Here is a 5,955-nt window from a genome sequence, read left to right as displayed (position 1 = left end):
CACTTGCTGCCGCTCCAGTGGGCACATAAGCATATCGTTCCCATGCTCTGTGATCAGAGGACTAGTTTTGGCAATCAGGGGATTGCGAGTTCAAGTCTTGTGGGGCTACTTTTAATATGTTCAGCGGTAGGGCTGATCTACTGAAAGCTGGCTAATCTCCTCTCTTCCAGTGCTAACAGCACTGCAGCCCAAGGGATACCTATACTGTGACTGCCATCTTCAAATCACCAAAGGGGTTTAGACACTCAATTTCCCACTAATTTATATGGCATTCAAATCCTTTAGGAGCCTAGCAAAATCTGAGCTCTCGGTGTGTTTGGTTGTGTATCTCTCTCTCCCCCTCTCTTTTTGCCGTGCTTTCAAAATCATGATGGCCTGACAGCCATATGAGAAGAAGCAGTGTTCATTGTCCAAATCTATATATACTGATTGCATGTGGGCAAGACAAGCCAGATTGGATTTAGAAAACAGCTACATAGTCCTGAACTATTCAGTGACTCCTGAGTCTGTGGTGCTCTGTGTGAGAAGACCTGTGGAGAGCACAGCATGCTCCCCAGCAGCACAGATGGACAATGGGCTGTCCTGGACACCCCAAACATGGCTAGTCTTGGCAGAATGAACCAGGCCAAGCTTGAACCCATTAAGGGGCTCCAATGGTGGCATGATCCATCATTGAGATGCAGTATTACATGGGGAGGAGTGGATGGTGGGGTTTCAGGTTGGGACTAAGGAGTACCTGCAGTGTTGGGGGGTGAGGACCCAGGGCTGGGACAGCAGGGAGCTGTAGGTCAGGACTAAGGGGAATTGACAAAATGCTAAGTGCACAAAAACAGGCCGGTGTCCCCGTTTAATAGTCATTTCATGACAAGGGTTTGTCTGTTCATGTGCTGTGACAAGCTCTTCCTTGCTTTTTTGGCTGAATAATCAACATTTTGCATGGGACCAACCAACAAACATTTTCCCAGCTGCTCACTTCATAACCTAGTTTTTGCTTCCCTTAATCAAACTGCTGCTCTTAGGTTTTAGTTTGGTGATCAATTAATTTATAGTTTCACAATCAGGGCTAATATAGAATTATCCTGCAGAAAATGCAATACTTTTTTTTTCTAGAAAATTCTCATGTATAATTTTGAGAAAGTCCAAGGACATTTTGCTAGAGGCAGCCTGAGACCTCCAGCATTTGTTCCCTCCCAACTTCAATTCCTCTTATATTTTTTTGTACGCATTATAGCTAGATGATTAGGGAGAGGCTTGTTTTGGTCTCTTGGCTTAACAAAGAAAAGGCTCAGAGGGGATTTGATCAATGTCTCTAAGTACCTACGTGGGGAAGAGATATCTGATAGCAGAGGGATCTTCAGCCTTGCAAAGGCAGGGCAAGATCCAATGGCTGGGAGCTGTAGCTAGATAAATTCCAAGTAGAAAGAAAGGCACAAATTTTTAACACCAAAGGGAATTAGTCCCTGGAACAATTTGCCAGGGAACATGGTGGTTTCTCCGTCACAGCATCTTTAGGTCAAGACTCAGGATCTTTCTGAAAAGCTATTCTTAGGCTTGGCCAGATGGCCAGTAATCAGACACTAGATGGGGAGGGCTCTGAGTTACTACAGAGAATTCTTTCCCAGGTGTCTGGCTGGTGGGACTTGCCCACATGCTCAGGGTAAAACTGATCAGCATATTTGGGGTTGGGAAGGAATTTTCCACTGGGTCAGATTGGCAGAGACCCTGGGGGTTTTTCACCTTCCTCTGCAGCATGGGGAATGGGTCACTTGCAGGTTTGAACTAGTGTAAATGGTGGTAACTCACCCAGCAGTTAGCGGTCTATTACGGGAGGGATTGGGTGAGGTTCTGTGGCCTGCAATGTGCAGGACTAGATGATCACAATGGTCCCTTCTGACCTTAACGTCTATGCGTCTATGCGCTTGATGTGAAATCACTGGGTGAGGTTCTCTGATCTTTGTGATGCAGGAGAAAAGAATACGGTAGTATTATTGTCCCTTGAAGCCTTAAAATATATTTATTAATCTAACACCGAGCCTCTACCCTGTTTGAATGGATAAGACAATCTCTAACTCACAGAAACTCCCCCCCAAGGGAAAAGTTCTTCCATACTGGCCCAGCTGATATTTCTGGAATCTGTCCATGTAAACCACATGAATTCTGAGTGATTCTGTGAATTGAATCATAGTGATTCATAGTGTATTGAATCAGCCATTTGCTAGCAAGGAAAGGTCACCTGTCACCCAAACCCATTGTAGAAGCAGGACTACTTGAAGTAATTAACATTCAGTTATTCTGCCCTGGTACAACAATGGGTGTGCTAAGGAGTGTGGGTTGTGGTGAATAATCAGCTAAACATGAGCTCCCAGCCAAATAGGACTAATGGGATTCTTGGATCATAAACAGGTGACTCTCAAATAGGAGCAAAGAGGTTATTTTACCTATGTATTTTGCACTGGTGCAACTGCTGCTGGAATCAGGGCCAGCTCTAGGCACCAGGAAACCAAACACGTGCTTGGGGCGGCACATTTTCAGGGGCGGCATTCTGGCCATCCTTTTGTTTTTTTGCTTCGGGTGGCAAAAGCCTAGAGCCGGCCCTGGCAGCAGCAGCGCGTCGTGCGTGGGGGGTGCCCTGGGGCCACTGCGGTTTGCGCTGCGGGGGAGCAGTGCCCGTACCTTGTGGCTGGACCAGGCAGGCTCCGACTCGAGCTGGGGGCCACCCCGCAGAGCGCTCGGAGCCCCCTGCAGGTGCCACAGGGCGGCCGCCCTCCAGTTCCGCAGCCGGAGCTGAGCAAAGCAGCCTGAGCCGCCCAGGGACTGCGGCAGGGCAGCCAGAAACAGCAGCAGCAGTGGGGCTATAGAGGGCGGGGCGCTGCCGGATCGGGCTCGTGCTCCCTCTGGGGCTACCCTGCCCTGGCTCCTCAGCCCCCAGCCAGGGCCAGTGATGTTCTGTTATTTTCCTTATTGGGCCTGTCCTGTGGTAGGTGATTTCTGGGTACCTGTCTGGCTCTGTCAATTTATTTCTTCACTTCCCCAGGTGGGTAGTGTAGTTTTAAGAACGCTTGATAAAGATCTTGTAGGTGTTTGTTTCTGTCTGAGGGATTGGAGCAAATTCGGTTCTATCTTAGGGCTTGGCCATAGACAATAGATCATGTGATGTGTCCTGGATGGAAGCTGGAAGCATGTGGGTAAGTATACCTAGGTAAGTCAGTAGGTTTCCGGTATAGGGTGGTGTTTATGTGACCATCACTTATTTGCACTGTAGTGTCCAGGAAGTGGATCTCTTGTGTGGACTGGACCAGGCTAAGGTTGATGTTGGGGTGGAAATTTTTGAAATCCAGGTGGAATTCTTCAAGGGCCTCCTTTCCGTGGGTCCATGTGATGAAGATGTCATCAATGTAGCACAAGTAGAGGAGGGGCGGTAGGGGACAAGAGCTGAGGAAGCGTTGTTCTAAGTCATTATATAATGCCTGCATCTGTAATTTTCACTCCATGTATCTGAAGAAGTGAGGTTTTTACCCATGAAAGCTTATGGGGACCAACATGTTCTCCTAAGTGAAACTAGGACATTATCTAGTTCAGAAGATATTAAGAATACAAGAAGATATGAGCCCTAGACTCCTGATCTACAAGGTAATTTTGCCTGGTGACCTCATCCCCAGCCTGAGGGCTCCTTTAATTATACCTGACGGGAATGCTCATGGCAATAACAACCTCCCACGGTCCTGTAGTAACTGCTAGTTACTCCTACAGTGGGATGGGCATAAATGTAAGTAGATAGAGAGATGAGTGTGTGTAGAGGGATGGACTGTTGGAGGGGGAGAGAGAGAGACGAGTATTGTGAGGATGGATGGAGCACACTTTTTGTACTGATATAGTTATTATTCCAATATAGCCCCTCGTGTGATTGAGATATTCCACTATAAAAATGCTTTATACCAGTGTAGCTAATTCCTGTCTGTTGATGGCAATAAGCCTGGCAATATAAGCTGCTTTCTACTGGTATTCACTGCCCTAACAGGAAAACACCAAAGTCTTGCTTTTATATGTCACATCTTCCTGTGTCTTTTGTTTGTGTTGTGTGTGTCTGTGTGAGTCAGTCCTGTGCATTTTTCTTGTGTTTGGTTTTGTGTATTCAATTCATTGCTTGTGTGAGTGTTGCTATGTCTCACATTTATTTTTGTGTGTGTGTTTATTTTTTGTGGTTATGTGCCTTTTGCTTGAATGCATCTTGCATGTTTTCTCTTCTACCTTGCATGCATCTGTATCTTTTGTTGGTGTGTTTATGTTTTGTGTAGTTAGATCTCTTGCTTGTGTCAGTCGGAGTCTTGTCTGTCTCTGGTATTGTTTCCTGTGTGCTTTTGTGTCTTGTATGTCTGCATGCATTCCTCCAAATGTCTCTTCCAACATAACACATTCCTTCCCTTGCCTAGAGCCAATGGGAGATCAAGCCAAAACTCCAACCCAACCCAACCTATTCAATTCGAAAGCTCAGTCCTAGTTTTGGTCCCAAGAGGAAATAACTTATGCCACCCATGTCTCAGTCTCAGGGGTCCCACTCTTCCTTCAGGACAGGCCACCTGGCCTCAACACTTCCAAGACCGAGCCTCTGGTTCCAGCTCTTCTGTTTCACAGCATGAGCTCTGCTCAGTGCATCCAGATGAGATAGATGCCCTGTTCTGAGATTTTTTGCCCTCTTCAGGGATCAGTGCGCCCCTGCAAGTGTTTGCGGTGACACCCTGCAGCTTTTTGAAAACAGTAAGGTTTATTAGTCGAGTGGCACACACAGTCTGAAAGTCCATCGCTTAGCAGAGAAGAGCAAAGGTTAAGACAGGCTGCCCAAGCCAGGGCTCCCTGGAGCCATGCTGAGAGGAACTGGCTTGGTTACTTCTCTCTGTCCCATGTGTCCTCAAAGGCCGGCTCTTAACCTAGCCCCCTTTCAGTTCTCTTAGGTAGAGACTTTTGTCTTTCCCTCCTGACTGGGGCTTTTTCAGGCTTCACAGTTCCCTGCCTACACTGTGATATTGCCAGCAAACCAGACTCTCTAAACAAAGAACAATTTAGTTTTTTCTTTATACAACACATGTCTTTGATCTTGGCCTCACATAACAGGCCTCACTGCTCAGGGTGTAGCTACAAATGGCTCATTTTTTTTCCTAAAAGGAGGTGGGGAAGTTGCATTCACCTTTCCTAGAAATCCCCCAGGAAAATCACTTAAGATTTGTTCCAAAAGTACATTCTTGTCTGGCACATTGGTCAGTGTAATCCTTGGAACCCCCAGGTCTCATATCTGTCCCATCTTCCCCTCAAGCAGTTTCATACAATCCCATCCCATTGTAACACACAAACCATTCATTGAATAGAATGGACCCCTGTCATAACTATAAAGGGAAGGGTAACAGCCTTCCTGTGTACAGTACTATAAAATCCCTCCTGGTCAGAGACTCCAAAATCCTTTTCCCTGTAAAGGGTTAAGAAGCTCAGGTAACCTGGCTGGCATCTGACCCAAAGGACCAATAAGGGGACAAGATACTTTCAAATCTTGGTGGGGGAAGGCTTTTGTTTGTGCTCTTTGTTTTGGGGTTGTTCGCTCTTGGGACTGAGAGGGACCAGACATCAATCCATGTTCTCCAAATCTTTCTGAACAAGTCTCTCATATTTCAAACTTGTAAGTAAACAGCCAGGCAAGGCGTGTTAGTTTTTAGCTTTGTTTTCTCAACTTGTAAATGTACCTTTTTGCTAGAGTGTTTATCTCTGTTTGCTGTAACTTTGAACCTAAGGCTAGAGGGGATTCCTCTGGGCTCTTTAAGTTTGATTACCCTGTAAAGTTAGTTTCCATCCTGATTTTACAGAGATGATTTTTACCTTTTTCTTTAAATAAAAGCCTTCTTTTTAAGAACCTGATTGATTTTTCCTTGTTTTTAAGATCCAAGGGGGTTGGATCTTGATCCACCAGGA

The sequence above is a fragment of the Malaclemys terrapin genome, chromosome 12 (assembly GCF_027887155.1).
Source record: "Malaclemys terrapin pileata isolate rMalTer1 chromosome 12, rMalTer1.hap1, whole genome shotgun sequence".
In the NCBI taxonomy this organism is placed as follows: domain Eukaryota; kingdom Metazoa; phylum Chordata; order Testudines; family Emydidae; genus Malaclemys; species Malaclemys terrapin.
This window is presented reverse-complemented; position numbering follows the sequence as displayed.